This window comes from Python bivittatus, unplaced genomic scaffold, assembly GCF_059951505.1.
Source record: "Python bivittatus isolate LINGU-HERP-01145 unplaced genomic scaffold, Pbiv_v1 ctg000700_np1212, whole genome shotgun sequence".
In the NCBI taxonomy this organism is placed as follows: domain Eukaryota; kingdom Metazoa; phylum Chordata; class Lepidosauria; order Squamata; family Pythonidae; genus Python; species Python bivittatus.
The window spans coordinates 33,677,273-33,696,544 of NW_028277098.1; the positions used below are offsets into that span (position 1 = coordinate 33,677,273).

The following is a 19,272-nucleotide window of genomic DNA, read 5'->3' on the forward strand; positions in this document are numbered from 1 at the left end:
CCCATAAAGGGATATCATAATTTAGTCTATACAAACTCCTTATGTAGGGAAAAAATAGAGGATGATTGCTTTTAGTTGAAAAACCTCTTATAATGACACACCAGCAAGAAGTACATTACAGAATCCTCATAGGATTTAACTTCTGGTTGTGGTTAGTTATTATGCTATTGTTTCTGCATAAGCTATAAATTATTACTTATTTCTGAGAACCTGAAAGACCAAAACACTGAAGATCCATAATGATAACATTTTAATCTTTGGATAGAGGCTTGATGCCCCTGTGAGATGGTCTTGCTGTAGATAGAGCAGGCAAGCGCATCCATATAACAAAGCTTCAATCCCACAGATAATAGCTTTTTAGAAGACCTTTGCAGAGGTCAAGGCATACAAATCTTCAGGTCCTTGAGTCAATCCTTGGATCTAATACTCCTACATTCTAGATATTAATGCACCCTTCTCAGTGGTATGTCAATCTAAAGTTTGTCAAGCTAGCTAAGTGAGTTACACTTGTGATAGAGCTTCCCTTCTCTGTTAGAGGCAGACACGCTGTCCCATTTATCTTCCTGATTAGAATTGCATTTGGTAGCGTGGCATGTCAGTGTTATTAACAAAACTGTCCTCACATTTTCCCTCCCCCCACTGTGTCATTCTGAATTGAAAATTACTTTTGAAAATATGACACTGAGGATTATGACTGAGATACTCAAACAAGCAGACCTTGAACTTTGTTGGTGCTCCACAGACAAAGCCCAACTATTTTTTTATAACCCTCCTTAGCGGAATCTAGACTACAAAACACACATGCAGCACATTCCATACTCTCAATTCAGTACATTAAACATAAACTGACAGTGTAAGTAGTTGCCTGGGAAATATTACATTTTCTCAGAGGCCTTTTAACTTCTAGGCCAGTGTTATGGTGTGGTGCTCTACTGAAACACAGAAGAAAAAGGGTCCTGAATCAGTTCTGGAAAACTGAGGGCAGGAACTTTTAAGATGAGAGCTTATTAGTGACCTTTGTAAACTGTTCTGAGAACATCTTTTGGGCCTGAACATAGAAACAAATGTGCAGTAAGTAACTTTATAATATAATATCAACCTGCCTTCCTTTAAAGATTCCATATAGATAGTTGCACTCCTAGGCTTTGTTTACACAAAGTGTAGATTAACTGGAATCAGCCTTGAGGCCCCATGTAGAGCTGGCAAGCATAAAAAAGATATGTTCACCACCACACCCATGAAACTCTTGGATGGAAGTCTACTGAAAACCCCAGAGCTGTAGACTAGCCTGAAAAAAAAAAAAATCTGGAAAAGTTATTGGCAATTGATTTCCATATTATCGCCAAGAATAGTCCCCAGGAATCAAGTTCAATTAAAGGAAACTTTCATAGGACAAATTATGTCTTATGTGTAGGCCTGTCAAAGGCATGATTGTCCACAGTGAGAACAGAACTTTCTTTGAGGCTGAACAAAAAAGATTCTTATGTTAAGAAAATCTTGCATGAACACACCTATAATCTATCAAAAGCAGTAAATGGCAGGCTATAAAGTAACACAAGCACTAGCCTATACGTTAATTCTTCTTCTTCTTCTTGTTATTAAACAAAATGAATTATTTTTATACCATTTTACTGCTCTTCACTTCCTTCCTGCATTTCAGATATAGAAGGCATAGCATTGTGTATACTGATAGTAGCATAATCTCATGGTGGCAGTCAGACATTTTTTTAAAAAGGTTTGTTGTTACAAAAATGCAATTAGGTGAGCCTGTCTTTATTCACATGGGGAGGAAAGTTGAGGTCATGATTCAAACCCCAAACATTATTTGCTAATTATGAAAGTGTTCACCAAGTTTGTTTCAAACTTTCCCTTATCTTCTCTATAGCTCTAGAAATACATAACATTTATTGTCTTTGTTTTTTACAGATTATGTATATTTTAGGGTTACACATTTAAAATATTTTTCTCTTGTGAAATTTGAAAAATTGTATTTCATTTGCCTATTTTACCTATATATTTTAATATGTATTATTAGTTATACAGTGGTACCTCGGGTCACGAACTTAATTTGTTCTGCGACTCTGGTCGCGACCCGAATTGGTCGCAACCAGAGTTCAATGTAAATGAGGTTCAATGTAAATACGGTTAATCCGTTCTGACCCCTCCGAATTTGGTTGCCAACCGATTTTGGTTGCGACCTGAATCAAATTTTCCCATAAGGTTCAATGTAAATACGGTTAATCCGTTCTGAACCATATGTATTTTTTTTTTAAACCACAAAAATATGACACAAAGTACAGTACAGTACAGTATGAAGAGAGAGAACACTAACCTTGCTTGAGGCGTGGAGGACAGGAAGGTGGGTGGGGAGGCGGTTATTGTTTGGAGGGAGAGTCTGCCTCCCTACAGGAAGCCACGACCGCGTGTCAGAGCAGGGAAAATGGCCGTGGATCCTGTTCGTCACCCAATGCGGAGTTCGCGAAGGGAAGCAAAATTTTGCGAATGGTGCTGTTCGTGACCCGAATTGGTCATGAACAGAAGCATTTCTGACTCGAGGTACCACTGTATATTGCCTATTGTCTTGGCATAGAGTAGTTTGTCTTCTCATTGACATGTTGTAGTAAGTTTGTCTTCTCATTGACACAGTGTAGCAAACAGGAGATTGCTACACTATGGTTCATAATAATTAGTTCAGACACTGCTATAGTTAGTATATTACAATAAATATACTAACTATATTTATTGTAATATAGTTTCTTTTTCTCTTGAAAATATAAACTGCTTTTTCATTTATCTTTTTCTGTTCTTTAGTGTGCTTAGAGCTTGTACTGTAAAATGAAAGGATGTTTTAAATAGCTAAATTATAGATTTTTTAAAATTTGTTTTTCCTAGGAGAAAGAGTGAGGTAGAAATAATTTAAAATAAATCAAGACATATTCACTGGAGTATAGGAGACAGACTAAAAAAGCAAGTTAAAATTGCATATTAAATGCTATCCTTAAAAAAAAATATCTTAAGTTTTAAGAATGAAGTAGTGAGATTGACCCTCTTTGGAATCTTGAGGATAGCTGTGATTCAAAAAAGGGACAACTGAAGAGGCTAAGCAATCTTTCAGGTATCCTATTCTTAAGTCATACAGTATTTAAAAGTTACCACTATAATTTTGTATTATATCTACAGCCTCTTCAACAAAAGAAGCATAGTCCCTACATAGCATTTGTTAATAATGGGATGCTGCATTCTGGACCAATTGTAGTCCTGAATTCTTCAAAACTAGCCCTATCTTGATTATACTGCAATAATTGAGGAGTGATTCAAATAAGGCATATGTCATTCTGGTCAAATTGGAATAATTGGTACAGTATCTCAGCTGAATAAAGCATTCCTGCCATAGTTGAAACCTGGGTATCCAAAATCAAGTTTGGGTGAAGAACAATTGTATAATTTTCATGAAGACCTTCTCATCCATGAATGAGAAAGCTTTAAATTAGAATTCAGCTTGTATTAAACAACAGCATCATGAGTATTCAAATGCAAACTAGTAAGACAGGCAGAATTATCTAGCTGGAGGGAAAACAAAAATGAAAGTGTCTCAAAATATTTAATTGCTCTTTACTTCAACAGATGAGTGGGAAAAAGAAGTACAGTATCACATACATGGACACACAAACACCATATGTATGTGTTCATAATTCTTCTGCAGCAGATCACCAAGCAAGACAACTAATTGTTTTGAAATGGATATACATTTACCTCAAAATACATCTTTTTTCCAATTGTCCTTTCTTAAAACACAGAGACCATGTTTAAAAAGAAAATATTTTCAGATGTATAGATGAAACCATTTTAGAGATAATTTTGCTAAGATAAAAAAAGCGGTACGTGAAATTGATTCCTTTGTAGAGTCTGTCCTTCCAAACATGTCAATCAGTTTTCAGTAAGGTAGCCATTCCCAATTTGACACCCTCCAGATAAGGATTAAAACTTCCACAATCACCATGCTAGCTGAGACTTCTAGGAGTTGGGGTTCAAGACATCTGGACAGAGCCATGTTGGAGAGGAATCCAACAGAGATGAAAGTCTTTGTACAATCAGCTTTGATGGGCTCTCTTATTTTCCAACCAATGGTAAACTCTGCCAAAAGCAGACGGTACTAACCTCCGCTCTGCAGGAAAGGCGCTTGAATATGCAGCACCCCTTTATACAGCTCAGAGATTGATTAAAAAAAGTAAATGCATTTTCTTTCTGTAATTTAATTCAGATAAAAATAAAAAAAAGATACAGATAATGATCATGATTGCATAATCAACCATTTACCTGGGTAAGTGCAGTTGTGATCTATCTCATGGAAGAAAAAAAATACTTCATTTGGGTCCATAATTTTATTTAAATTTATGTGTAATTAAAACTATCCACTGACTATCACTGAAGCTTTAAAATTTTATAAGGAAACCTTTCCTAAAATTGATGTAATTACTCTTAAAAATATGATTGTCAATGAAAATGGTTTCAAAGTTACTTACCTGCAGTGTGATTTTTTCTCTTTTTTGATGCAAGCCTTCATTTAAATTTCAGTTCAGGTTGTTTTTCAAAAGCAGAGAAGCAGTGGGGGCGAGGGTACAACTGAAAGAATTAAGCTATTTCTTTCTTTGAATAATAAAAAGTACTAGATAGGAGCATAGGGGGAGGAGGAAAAAAAAAAGTAAAGATGAGGGCTGCAATTGTGTGATTGAAGCCCTGTCCCTTTTTACATGCATCATACATAAAAAAAAGGAATGAAGCTTCAATTGAAACCACCATCTTGACTTTTTAGACTTTGTATGTGCAGGTCCCTGGTACTGGTTTGGACTGCTGGAAAGTTTCAAGAATCAGAGCAATCTTAAACTATTATTCTTATTAAAAAGTTAATTTCACAGTACTGAACATTGGTGAAGAGAAAGGAAAGGCAGAGGGCAGACTATATATAATATTCTAAATAAATACTGCAATGGAGCAAAAGCAGAGGGGAGACTATATATAATATTTTAAATAAATTCCACAATGGATCAAATAAAGAGTTGCTCCATTGGTTTGAGGCAAAATTTATTACATGTACTTGGATTTTTATCATCTTCAGTATGACCTCTGAAGTATCAGAAAAGGATAAGGCATCATGATGATTCATGTCTGCTGTCTCATGTATCTAGTGATAAGTTTATATAGAACACAGCCATAATAAGGTATGCTGGTTTTGGGGCATGTTCTGCCAATCCTTCCACTACGGTTAGTAAATCCTGGTGTATAACTGTGTTGTGCAAACCCACCAATAGTCAACGAACCATAGGTAAGCAAACATTGAGTGAACCATGGGGATAGCTGGTTTCATGAATATACATAATGTACATGGATTGCTTTTGGTTTGAGACACTATAGTAATTCATCCAATATGCTTAGCATTACTATGCTTATAGCTTGTTCAGCTAAATTTCCTGAATGTATCCTGCTTTAATACGCATATCTCTGGAAATAAGTCCCCTTGAACTCAACAGGCCAGTTTTGATGGTAAGAATACATTGCTGCAGATTGCTAAAGTAACTCATTATCACCCTTATTATTGTCATTGCTATGATTCCATTTTCAGTGATTTTGAAGAAAATAAATCTTGGCTACCAAACAGCAAAAAATCCTAATACAATCTCACATTTGCTTTATATGGGTGATCTGAAGCTTTATGGAAAATCAGAAATTGAAATTCAGTCATTGACAAGTACTGTAAGAATTTTTAGCACAGATACAGCAATGGAATTTGGCCTGAAGAAATGTGCCACAGCAATAAATTGGGGAAAAATCACAAACAGTTATGGAATTGAAATGCCGAATGGCCAAACCATCAGGAGCCATCAGGATGAAGCCTACAAGTATCTGGGCAATTTACAGTTGGATAGCATCAAGTATGGGCAAGTTAAAAATGTGATCAGTAAAGAATACATCTGAAGAGTGAGAAAATTGTTAAAGACAAAATTGAATGGTGGAAACACTATCAAAGCCATCAATACCTGGCCCATACTTATTATACGATACACTGCTGGAATTATTAACTGGACACAAGCTGAACTGGACAGTTTGGACCAAAAAACAAGAATGGCTATTCGCTATGTCCTGCATCCCTGTAGTGATATTGATAGATTATATCTGCTCCACAGAAATGGAGGCAGAGGTTTACTTTGTCAAACTGTCGAAAAAAAGTATGCATTGGCTGATTATGTAAAAGACAGTCAAGAATAAGCACTGATGCAAGTTAAAAATTGGAACGTATTGAATATACAGGAAACAAAATGTGAATATTGAAATAATGTAATAAAACATGAACAAAATGCTGGCAACCAAAAGCATTACATGGTCAGTTTCTACAAAAGATTGAGGGGAAAGTGGATAAAGTTCTAGTAGCTTACAACTGGAACACTAAAAAAAGAAACTGAAGGCTTGATTTTGGCTGCTCAACAACAAGATATTCAAACTAATGCAATCAAGGCCAGCACTGAAAAAACGTCAAATGATTCAAAGTGTGGATTGTGCAAAGAATCAGAAGAAACAGTAGATCATATACTCAGCTTATGCAATAAGATTGCAATAACTGACTATAAAGAACGACATAACACAGTCACCAAAATGATTCACTAAAACATCTGTTAAAATGATCTTTTGCCAGTAATGAAAAATTGGTGGCAACGTATAGTTGAAAAAGTAGTTGACAATGAGCAGGTTAAAATATTGTTGGATTTCTAAATACAAACTGATAAAGACTTGGTGCATAAAACACCAGATTTAACTGTGGTTGAAAAGAAGAAAGTATGGATAATTGATGTGGCAATATCAGGGGATAGTAGAACAGAAGACAAGGAATTGGAGAAGATCACAAAGTATCAAGATCTGAAAATCAAAGTTGAAAGATTATGGCATAAATCAGCAGTGGTGGTCCCAGTGGTTATCAGCACACTGGGTGCCATATCAAAAAGCCTTGGGCAGCACTTAGAAAATCTGTGCATTGACAAAATTTCCATCTGTCAATTACAAAAGGCCACACTGCTTGGATCTGCACATATACTACATCGATACATTACAACATCCTAGGTTCTTGGGAAGAACTTGATGCGAATGAAGGCCAACACTAATTAAAGAACTGGCAGCTGTGATTTCACGTTGTTGTGTATTATAACAACAACAACAATAATAATAATAGCAGCATAATTTATTATTTCTCATTTTTTTCATGTACTTCAACATATTTGGAAGCCCACTGAATAGATCTGTCCTAAGTGAATGCATCTCCAATTCATTTACAGGAAAAGAATTAGTGCTGGTCAATTATAAAATGATCACATGTCTGAATATGTCAATAGACAGCCACGTTTCTTACGAATGTTGTGCTAAAACTCACCTTTTAGTGATGATGTTGTTCAGTTTAATTAGACATAATCTTTGTAGTTTTCATTAGCTATTAACTTAATGTAAAGATAAACGTAAGCATAATGGGTACTTTCATTATCACATAATTGTTATTTTAATTATTACATTATGAGCAATATAATACAGTACATATTTTTACTTCTTCACATTAATGAGCAATTATTTCTAAAGCCTCCTCTAATAATCTACCCACCTACAGAGGCCAAATTATTAATGCTTCCACATTATTACTATGGTCATGTTGTGTATGTCAATAAAATTGGACAGAGAAAGTGATCTGAATTCACAAACGAGGCCATGTTTTGTAATTTTGCAAATATTATCTGAGAGCAAACTAGAGAAGAGAGAATTAAATTAGGCAGATATATGACTGGTAACTTCCATATGAATTTGAACTTTATTTAATTTAGTTTTCCCAAGTTTAAGCTAAGCAATTCCTTAAAAATAAGTATGAAGAACATTACTGATTGTCCCCATATATGCATCAATTATGAGGTGGCAGAAGACGTTCTGTAATTTCTTCTGAAATATTAATAACTTTATATTGTCTCAAAACTGGTAAGACCTTTATTCTAAGTAAGCATAACAGAATGGGTAGATGTCAGTAATACTGAGATAAAGAAGTATTATTAATAATGTATCTCAGTAAACCAGGCAGAATGTGGTTATATAAAAATCTAACGTTATAGCTAATATTGTTCATCCTACTTTAATTTTACAATAATACAGGATTCTTAAGTCTCCTGTGATCTGTGGAATGCAATAATAAATCAATCCTTATCATTTCAGCAAACTTCCAGATTACATAGAGGAAGCAGCTCAGGGGCGCCTTTTGAATGAACATTTCATCCTGTTAAATCAAAAGCATTTACAAGTATAATTTCTGATTTTTACATTAAAATAAAAACACAGAATTTCCATTAAAAGAATTGTGTAAGATATAGAATACTGTAAAACTGGAAGGGCCATTTTAAGGTGCAACTGCATATGACTGCTTGTTGTAATAATACAATTAATCAAGACTTTCCTCAGCTCCCATCATCAGAATCGGCCTCAGACAAGAGCCCTTTTTATCTTTATTTCAATGTGAAACTTGACACAGCATGGGATCTACCAGCACTATGTAATCTGAAAAGTATCTTCAAAGAGTGACTTTGATAGAATTATTCAGGTGCTTTACCCCTTGCTAAAAACCTACAAACCTACAGTGATTTAGTCATTTATGCTTTACCACCAATGTTTGTGTCACTATGCTCTTCAGTTTTTGATATGAAATATTTCTTGATACATGAAATCCCTGGGTGTAGATTTCGGTGACAATAATGTCAAGAATTTCTCTCAAAGTCAGAAGTAATTCAAACAAAATATAACAATACACAGCATTGAACAGAAAACATAAGCATGAAATTGAATCTCTATCATGTTAGCAAATATTCTTTTTGTTGTTTTTGCTCCTAAATAAACATTGGAAATGGACATCATTTCAAGGCTGCTCTTCAGTTCCTTCAATAAGAACTCACCCATCTGAATCACTGTTCTTCACAATCTGTGAATTTTTTCCTGGCCAAACAATGTGTGTTGTTGCAGTTGCATTAATTTACATAGCTAGTTATGGGGGGGGGGAGAGGAGATTGCTTTTTCTGTAATACAAATGTTTAAGTTTCCTTATTTGTGATTACAGAGTGCTTCTTTTTAGAAAATACCTCTTAAAATACATGTGCAGCATGGTCAAATGCCTCCCAATATTGCTGTTATTTGCACTACAACACAGACACTGCAAATTAAGCGAATACACTTGTTTCTTTATCTTTATAAAAGGAAAAAAAATCATTCTGTTAGTCAATAAAAATAGTGTGTCTTTTGAAAAAAAAAAAAACACGATAGTCTTGCCTATGCATTTGTAATATCAACAATGGTAAATTACTTTCCTCCCACACTAGCTACCAAAACTGTTGAGGAAAACAACAAGAATATTTATGACAAATAAGAGAAAAAGAACAAACTGGGAAGTGTTAATGGTACGAATTACTGTGAAGAATATCCTGAAAGAGTCTGCTCTCTGTTATTTTCTATAAGATAAAGATTAACATGGAAATGTTCTAATTTCCAAGCATATTTAAAGTTTGGCTATAGCTGAAGCAGAAGTGAATTACTCTCTGGGGATGATTGTATATAAATGGCATTTTATTTCAAGGAAGGTACACAATCGTCAAAGATGACTACATCAATAAGCTACAGTAGCTCACCCCTGCCCTAGAGTCATCATGTATTCAGATTAGGAAGTTCTCTTTATATTCTAAATCTCCTGAATTTTCCTTTTATGGGCATCTAGTCTGATGTACATGTTTTATAGAACAAAAAGGAGTACAAACTGGGGCATAAAAATTGTAAGGTGATCAAACAAACCATTAAGAAAAAATTAAATTTATTCAAACTGGCCAGGAAATCACTTTTAGATGAGGAAAAGTGTGAAAGAAATATGGAGTCTCAAAGAGAATATGGAGATGCAGAAAAATTGAGTGAATTATTTACATCAGCTTTTCTCAACGTTTTGACCCTGGAGGAACCCTTGAAATATTTTTCAGGCCTTGGGGAACCCCTGCACATTTAGGCTCAAATATAGACCAGAAGTTACAAATTTATTATATTTGTTTCATGTGTAGGGCTGTATATGTGCATTAACAGTGTTCTTAAATTAAAAATAATGAAACTTACTTCTTTAATGTGAAACCCATGCTTGTTTTTTGCTGCACAAATACTCAATTCTGGGCCAAACTTGAGATAAGCACACATGGATTTCATCTTCAACTGAAATAAGACAATTTCTGTCTTTGCTTTTGATGCTTGCTAAATAAGAAAAGGCTTATTTATAAAATGTTCGTTGTCTTCCTATGAATGGCAGGATACTCTTCTTTCACAGAAATCCAGAACTTGTTCATGGGGAGATCAGTGAATCTCATCCTGAGTATATGCTCAGACTGGAGCTCACAAAGTTCTTCCTCTTTCTTCAAAGTGAAGTTCTCAGGCTGAACAGAAGATGCAGAGAAAGGATCCCTCACCCAGTGATACATTTTTGTGTTGAAAGGGAGGGAAAGTACTGATCAATTTTGTTCTGCAGTACTTCCAGGTGCTTTTCAATTAGATTTGAGACTTTTTGGTATCCTTCCTCACTCTCAAGCCCAAGCAGCAGTGAAAACATTTCAATATTTCCTTTTGAAAACATTTTCCAAACATTGAGTTTTCTTTTAAATCCAAGAATCTTGTCACTTGAGGTCAAAACATTTTCTCCAGTGCCTTGCAGAGACTTGTTCAGCTGGTTCATGTGATGAAAGATATCCACTAAGTATGCTAGTTTCTGCAACCATTCTTCATCTTCAAACCACTCAGCAAAACGTGGAACACTACTGTCTCAAAAATACTCTTGCATTCTGCCGTCAGCTCAAACACTCTGTTGAGAACTCTTCCTCTGCTGAGCCACTGTATTGTGTATAACAGGAGACTTATGTACTCTTTCTCTAGGTTTTCATGCAGTTTTTTAAACATTCTTGAGTGAACTGGTCTTTGTTTAATAAAGTTAACCATTTTTGTAGCATCATCCAGAACTTTTATCATTTCATTTCCAAGAGTTTTTGACACCAGCACCTCTCTGTGAAGAAAGCAGTGTGCTATGACAAGAGTGATGTTGTGATCATCATTTTCTTTTCTTCCAAGAAAAACAAAACTTCTCATGGAGCCAACCATTGATGGAGCACCATCAGTACAGATGCCAGCCCAGTTCCTCCAAGACAGACTTTTTGTTTCCAGATATAAGCACAAAACATTAAATACCTCTTGGCCTTTGCATGTTTCTTGTAGTTCTTTGCAGTAGAAAAAGTTTTCTTGAATTTTACCATCATTTACAAATCTTACAAATGCCATAACATGACATTTATTGGTGAAATCTGTTGACTCACCAACTTGGATAGAAAAGCTGCTGTTCTTCAGTTTATCACACAAAACCTCTTCAGCATCATGTGACATGTCATTAATATGCCAACTTACTATACTGTTTGACAGTGGAACCTTTTCAATTTCTTGTACTGCATCTGGTCCTAGCATTTTTCCCACTATTATTTTACATGCTGGCATGATTACTTTCCCACCCAAAGTGTGACTTTTACTTTGCTATGTAATAAGTTCTCCTACTAAATCATTTGCTTCTCGGCCTTTTTTACCGACTGTCATTTTATTAACAAAAGCTTTACTCTGTTCTGTGATTCCAATAGCCATTTAAAATAATCAGAACTTTTACTTGTCATGTGGCTGTGATTTGTAGTTAAGTGTCTTTTTAATTGTGCTGGAGCCATTGCTGCATTTGTAAGTAGTTTGCCACAGATAAAGCACAATGGAATAGGACAACTTGGATCACCAGTCCATGTAAAACCCATTGATAAATAGCTTTAATTGTAAAGACAGATTTTTTTTTTTTAGTCTGTTGATGTACCAGTGCAGGGAGATGCCTGAGAAGATTTAAATTATTCATTATCATCATTAAACTTATTGGTATTGTCCATTCTAGAATCCTTCTCCTCCTCCTCTCTCACACCTCCTCTTCAAAAATTGCCACACTGGATCCTCAGACATGACAGAATAAACATGTACAAAATTTATTTAAAATAACAGGATAAAATAACTACAGGGAAACTGCAGGGAAAAGATGCAGTAGGGAGAGACTGATGTCACAGACAAGTCCATTAATTTCTTGAAAAATGTACTTCAATACATTCTTCCCTTCCTGCATTATATTCCTCCCTTCCTGCAATATAGCATTTACCTGTTATCAATGGTCTCCCCTATCCCGCATCAAAAATTAAGAATAGATTCAACCAAATAAACACAGTCCTACAGCGCACTGCCAGAGAGCTCAGAAAGAATTGTAACTAGATTTTTGTTCGGTCTCTGCTTATCACTGCGAGAATACATTGCCTGAATTTGAAATAATTTTTAAAATAAATCATGATCTCCCAAGGAAGCCCAAGTGACCTCTCACTGAGCCCTAGGGTTTTATGTAACCCTGGTTGAGAAACCCTGATTTACATTTTTGAATTATTGCAGAAAATAAAGTACCAGTACCTGAGTCTGTACTGACTTTCTCAAGAAGGCAGTAAGTAAATTAAAGTTACAAGGGAAGAACTTGAGAAACTACACTGGAACAATGAACTGGTCCTGATGATATCTGCCTGAGAATACCTAAAGAACTCAAAATTGCTGACCTCCTAGTAAAACTATATAACTTGTCGCTCAGTTCTAGTAGATCAGAAAGTAGCCAACATTAGACTAGTTTTTAAAAATAGACCCAGGGGAGATCACAGAAGTTGTAGGCAGTTAGCCTAACATCACAGGAAAGTCAAACAAGCATAGAGAGGAAGAAGCCTTGCTAAGAGAAATCAGCATCGATTCTGCAAAGGTAAATCCTGCCTCATCACCCTCCTAGAGATTTTTGAGAATCTTGGATACTTGGACTTTCAACAAGCTTTTGACAATTTCTTATCCAAGACTCTTCTGCAGGTATAGGCTAAGTCATGCTTAAAAACTGAAAACAATGAGCACAAATAAGTGGACAATTTTCTCAATGGAGAGAAATAAAAAGTGAAGCTCCTATGTGGTTTTTACCTTTTTTGTAAATTATCTTGACTTAGGGATAAGCAGTGAGCTGGTCAGATAGGTATATGAATGATATTAAACTATTCAACTGATGCAGATTGGAATAAAACAAAAAATGAAACATCCTGAATTCAGATGTATACCAATGAGATCTGGGCTATCTGCAACTAATCAAGAAAAAGATATTTGGGATATTTCTAGTAGATTGCTCAAGAAATATATCCCCTCAGTATGTGATAGCTGTACAAAAGGGAAATTCCGTGCTAGGACCATTAGGAAAAAAAAGACTAAAAATAAAATTGTCAAGATTAACTCTTACCCGGATCTATGATCCTATGTGCAGTGCTGATTGTCACTTTCAGAAATGGTATAATAAATTTGGAAAAAGTACAGAAGAGTGTACAAAATGGATAGGGGTTGAACACCTGTCTTAGGAGAAAAAGCTAGAACATTTGGGAGACTAGCTTTGAAAAAAGGCATATGAGAGGAAACATGATTTTACATACTTTAGTTGTGCATGGCATAAAGAAATTGGACAAGGATAAATTTTTCTCCCTATTTCATTGGTGATCATTCAATGAAATTGCTTGGAAGACAATTTAGAAAGACTCTGCCACATGATGATGGCCATTAACATGAATGGTTTAAAAGAGGATTGGATAAATTCACAGAGGACAGTCTTTCAAGTGTTATTAATTCTGAAGACTCAATGTTACCTTCAAGCTGGGAAAACCATTTCTCTACATACTGCCTACAGGGAACAACAATGGGAGAAGAATATAATGTAAGAATCATTTGGTTGGCGATTATGAGAAACAAAATGCTGATTAAGATGGGCCTGATCCAATGGAACTATTTTTACTTTCAAATTGGCCATACATAAGAAAATATGTTCCATTTATGTTTCTGATTGGCACCATGCTATGAAAAAGATGGGTGCCTTAATCAGGAAGATAAAAATATTGCCAAGGCAGCAATAGGCAAAGAAACAGTTGATCTGGCTTTCTGAAAATGGAAGGAATCTTTCCGCTCAGCCAAAGTCAGTACATAACAGTTACTGTATTTTTTTTTCCATTTTACCTTCCTCTGGCTGGCGTGGGTCTTCCGGGCTGTTCCGGGCTGTACCTTCCTCTGTTGTCTCCAGTCCCATATCACACACTATTCTAGAGAAATATTCTTTGAGCCTGGGATTCAAGATCTGGGGGAGGATTAATTCTCTTCTTTTAGCACAAGTGAAATTCTACTGAATGTAAATATAATGCAGTGGAAGCAAATAGCCTTTTTAAAGTGGTAATTCAATGACTTAAGGATTGCTTGAGGACAGAATAATTCTGTCTCCATAGCCATTTTCCAACCATAAAATATAAAAATGAATGGATGTAGCCTACATCCTAGTCTTACAAGCAGCTCTCCTTTTAGAGAATATTCTACAAAGTTCATTTCTGCAGATCCAAATTTAATTTTTATCCAAAGTGAAATCCCAGGTTTTATTAAACAAAACACTGAAGAAAACACCATAAAGAAATGTAATTTGCTTCAAGTTAATATAACCTCACGAATCTCCACTCAGAAGAAAATTGCACTTTGTTCAGTGGACTTACTTCTAGGTAAAAAAACCCCATAGTATTGCAAAGTATATCATACAATCCAGACATGGCCAGCTATTTTGATTATAAAAATATAAAACAAATATAAATTAACTAGCTATTTTATTATTTGTGCATCAAGGACTATGGTTTTCATAAACTTGCCCCAAACTATGTTCATTTCCTAGAATGTAAAAAAACAGACTTCTCAGCTAATAAAAATAAATGTCTTTATTCACTTAGAATGGCTTTATAAGGAAACATAAAAGCACTTAATAATAAACTAGGAGAATTAAGTTTAGAATTTCCACTATTAAGTCCTTCATCAGTTAATTCATGACTCCTAGTGGAAAGTGCCTGATACTTCCCCCCACCAAAAGCTATTAGGCATATTGCTGGCATCTCAGAGTTTTACAGGATACAGTTTAAGTGTTTTATAATGAAAAAATCTATTTAATTCATTAACTTGTTGTGCTTTTGTGTTTTCTCAACCAATAAAGAACTCTTCTCAGACAATGGGGCAATTAGTCATTCCATGAATGAAGATGGACAAAACCATTAAGCTTTAAAAAACAAAAGGGGAGAGATTACTGCAAGTATCTTGGGAAAATGTTCACAGGTTTCTGGATACCTCAAGTCTGGAATATGAACAAATTATGAATGTAACCAAGGATCTCTCTCAGACACATAAACACAAATACAAACCCCTCAAAACAATATTTAATTTGGAATATTAAAAGCCTATCTAGAGTAGAGGCGGGACATGTGAAACAAAATTCAACATTACCAAATGATGATTTCTTTCAAGATTTTGTACCACTAGCTGAACCTGTATTATTCCTTATAACATGCACATCTGCTAAGATGGATTTACAGGTAGTCATCGACTTACAACCATTCATTTAATGACCATTTGATGTTACAATGGTGCTGGAAAAAGTGACCTACAACTGGTCCTTGAACTTATGACCATCACAGTGCCCCTGCAGTCATGTGATCAAAAACTGGGCTCTTGGCAACCAGGATGTATTTACGATGGTTGCAGTGTCCCAGGGTCACGTGATCGCCATTTGCAACCTTCCCAGGGGGCTTCTGACAAGCAAAGTCAATGGGGGAAGACGGATTTGCTTAACGATCATGGTGATTTGCTTAATGACCGTGGTGATTAGCTTAATGACCATGGCAAAAAGGTGGTAAAATTGGGCACAACTCACTTAATGACCGCATTGCTTAGCGACAGAGGTTTGGTCCCAATTGTGATTGTAAGTCGAGGACTACTTGAACACAAATAATGAAATAGTTTTACATTTTGAGGTATAAAGTTGATGTAGTTTATTTGGAAGAAAGAAATGTAATGCAAAGCAAAATTTGGGGAATTACAAGTTGCTATGGCAGGCTTCCTCCATTTGGCACTTTCAAGTTGGGTTGCAATACAACTTTTAGAATTTCTAATGAGCATGATAGGTATGCTGTCTGGGAATTCTGAGGGTTATATTCTGGAAAACAGATCAGAAAACAAAGATGTAGGGCTCATTCAGAAGACTTACAATGGAGTCTTCATGCAGAACTAAGTAGATTTGAGTCTGGTCAGCACCTGAATGTAAGATCATGACCTACCATTCAGCGTTCAGACTCAAAGCTGATTGGAAAATGAATCTCACAGTGTTATGATGCCCAAAAAGATTACTTTGTACTAAACAGTTTTATGGACTGAATTACTTTGTTATATGGTCATATATGAACTGTTGCAGTAGCAAACCAATTATGCCAATATACAGTAGCTGACCAGGCATCAGGTTCACCAGGTCAGATCCTGGAACAGAAGTCAGTGAATAGCAGAAAACATTTATTTGCCTCACATGATAAAACATACTTTCAGATCCAAGTATGTCACACCATCTGATACATTTACTAAGGATACAAATAAGGACTCTACCCTATGAAACTCAAAAGCAATTTTTTGCCTTAGGAGCTAAATATAATACTAAATTTTCAAATTAGGTAACATAGCCACGATTTCATTTCCAAAGGTAGAGAATAAAGGACCTCTGTCTTACTAGAATACTAATATTTCCATACAAATGTGTTTTTTCTTGAATTATTCTGGATCCAGTAAAAACAAATACTATCCCTACTCCTAGAAAAATGGAAGCATATCCTAAAAATGGAGGTTCATGAATGGAAAGGGTAGAAATGGTACAGTAAGTCCTGTTCTACTGGGACTTCTACTAGTTCTACTGGTGATGGGATGAAACTATTTCATATAAAAGATTCACATTAAAAAAAGCATTTTAGGATGAATTAACCTTAGATTTTGATCCAGAAATAGAGAAAGAAAAGAACCTATTTTAAAAACTGAAGATATTGAATATATCCTTGGAATATCTTCTGTAAGGCCTGGACCAAACCAAATAGTTCAAAATATCTGAATAAGCAGACTGGTTTTTTTATGGAAGCAACTCATAAAATACCCATCAAATCATAAGCCACCTTGGAATTGCATATATGATAGATCTTGCACCAGGTTAAAATTCTGGCATTATTTGTATATCATTTTCAGCTTACAGCATAAAGGACGTTACCAGCAGTTATAGAGAGCCAGTTTGGTGTAGTGGTTAAGGCATCAGGCTACAAACGGGGAGACCGTGAGTTCTAGTCCCACCTTAGGCAACTGGTTGACCTTGGGCCAGTCACACTCTCACAGCCATATGAAGCAGGTAATGGCAAACCACTTCTGAAATCTTGCCAAGAAAACTGCAGGGATTTGTCCAGGCAGTTGGCTGGTGTCAACAATGACTCCATGTTAAATGTTAAAGCATGTGGCTGGGAATTTGGGAGTTGAAGAAGTGTTAACACATCTAGAGAACATCAAATTAGGAAGATTGTGCTAACCTGTTGGTGTGAATACCATCTCTGGGATCAGCTGACAGTCACATTTTGTAATATGTGATTTGTGTAATAACTGAATCGAGGCCCACTAGTCAAGGTATTGGCCCTGAGAGGGGATTGCACAACACTTTTTGTTTTAGGCACTACACATGTGTGCCACTACGAGTTGTCAAGCTGTAAAGTGCAGGATAAACAATAATTATGGGAAGAGGAACTGCAGGCTGGCTCTGATTAGACTTAACTGATAGCAGCATTACTTAGTGATATCTTTAGCATCCTTTCTATGAAAATGACTTGTTTGTAAAGGGCAAATTGTTTCAAGCTGGACCTTTCATTTAAACCACTCCTCTTTTCTACATTATTGTCACATAAGGCTACAGTATGTGGTGCACTGATCTATTCGCTTCTAACCTTGATTAATTTTAGAGATCCCTAAGGGTGGAGCAACTTTGGTACCAGCTAATTAAATGCTCTCTAGAGTTGCTCTCCATGCATTTTATTAGACCAGAATGAACTCTTTTTCTTTCAATGCAATCTACAAAGATTTTTTCCCCTAGCTATTACTAATTAAATGATGCTGTAAGAGTTTCTATTACATTTTTAAACATCAGGGAAACGCAACTGCACATCAGAATTCAGGTAAACACTCCAAAAGGGGGGAAAATATTTTTCACATTTGGTTACTAGCTGGCATCCCTTCAAATATATAGCTTAAATTCTCCTTTCATCTCAGTCTGCGTATTTCATACTGCTCTGAATGGTGCTAATGAAATACTGGAAGAAGCTGTCAGCTTTTGAGCACCTTCAAGACTGTACAAACTAAAAAGGCATTAGTATGAAAGTGTACCTGCCACAGTATATTACTTATGCACAACAATTATTCAGAAAAGGAGAGTTCACAGTGACTTAAACTACCTTACTAATTAAAGTCTCCAGAAAGAATAAACTTGCCTTCATATTCATACTGAGATGCAGGCAAGAACAATTACAATTTTTAGCAGCCTGTTTTGAAACCTATTTTTTACTTGGTTAAGATAAAAATCAGATCTTTTGGGAACTTGGAAAGTTAATAATTAATGGTCAAGGACCCTTTTTTTAAAAAGAGAGAGAGAGGAGCAATGGAGAAAATTTTCTTGAATTGCATATATGGACGGAGGCCTTTCCAGACTATGGTCCACTCCTGAAATGATCAGATGGATTACTATTCCTCATTCAAACCAGTAAAACAAACCAGTTAAAATATAATCTGAATAAATTATTTTTAATTGTTGGGTTTCCCATTTATTGGATCTTAACATCTATGGACAAAAAATAACGAATACGTGGTGGTGTAGGATGCAGTGAGAAGTAAGTGACAGTGTAGGAACTCCCTTAATATTTTGCCATCAATCCTAAGAAATTCCTATTAGCGGATCCTTAAAAATGCTACTTTGGGCTCTTCTATCAGCATATATAAATATAATTAATACATTTTAAATTCTGGGACATTTTGCATTACAGAAGTAGCTACAGTACATGCCTATTAACTATATATCTCTAAGAAATATACAATATAGATACTTTAAAGATAGAAGCATTTAGTTTTGCAGGGTCATATGATGCTGGAGAACCATTAAAAATTTGATAATGGCTCAACAAGCTAGAAATTTATTAGATTATTACCACACATTAGCTATACACAGCATTTCCACAGTTAATATTTTAGGAA

General features: G+C 35.4%; 1 protein-coding gene and 1 pseudogene across 1 annotated transcript in view; one reads left to right on the forward strand and one right to left on the reverse strand.

Moving 5' to 3' along the window:
• ST6GALNAC3 (ST6 N-acetylgalactosaminide alpha-2,6-sialyltransferase 3) overlaps positions 1-19,272 on the reverse strand; it is a 237,724-nt gene that overhangs the window by 15,989 nt on the left and 202,463 nt on the right. The window lies entirely within an intron of this gene.
• On the forward strand, positions 6,121-7,110 carry LOC148214165 (uncharacterized; annotated as a pseudogene).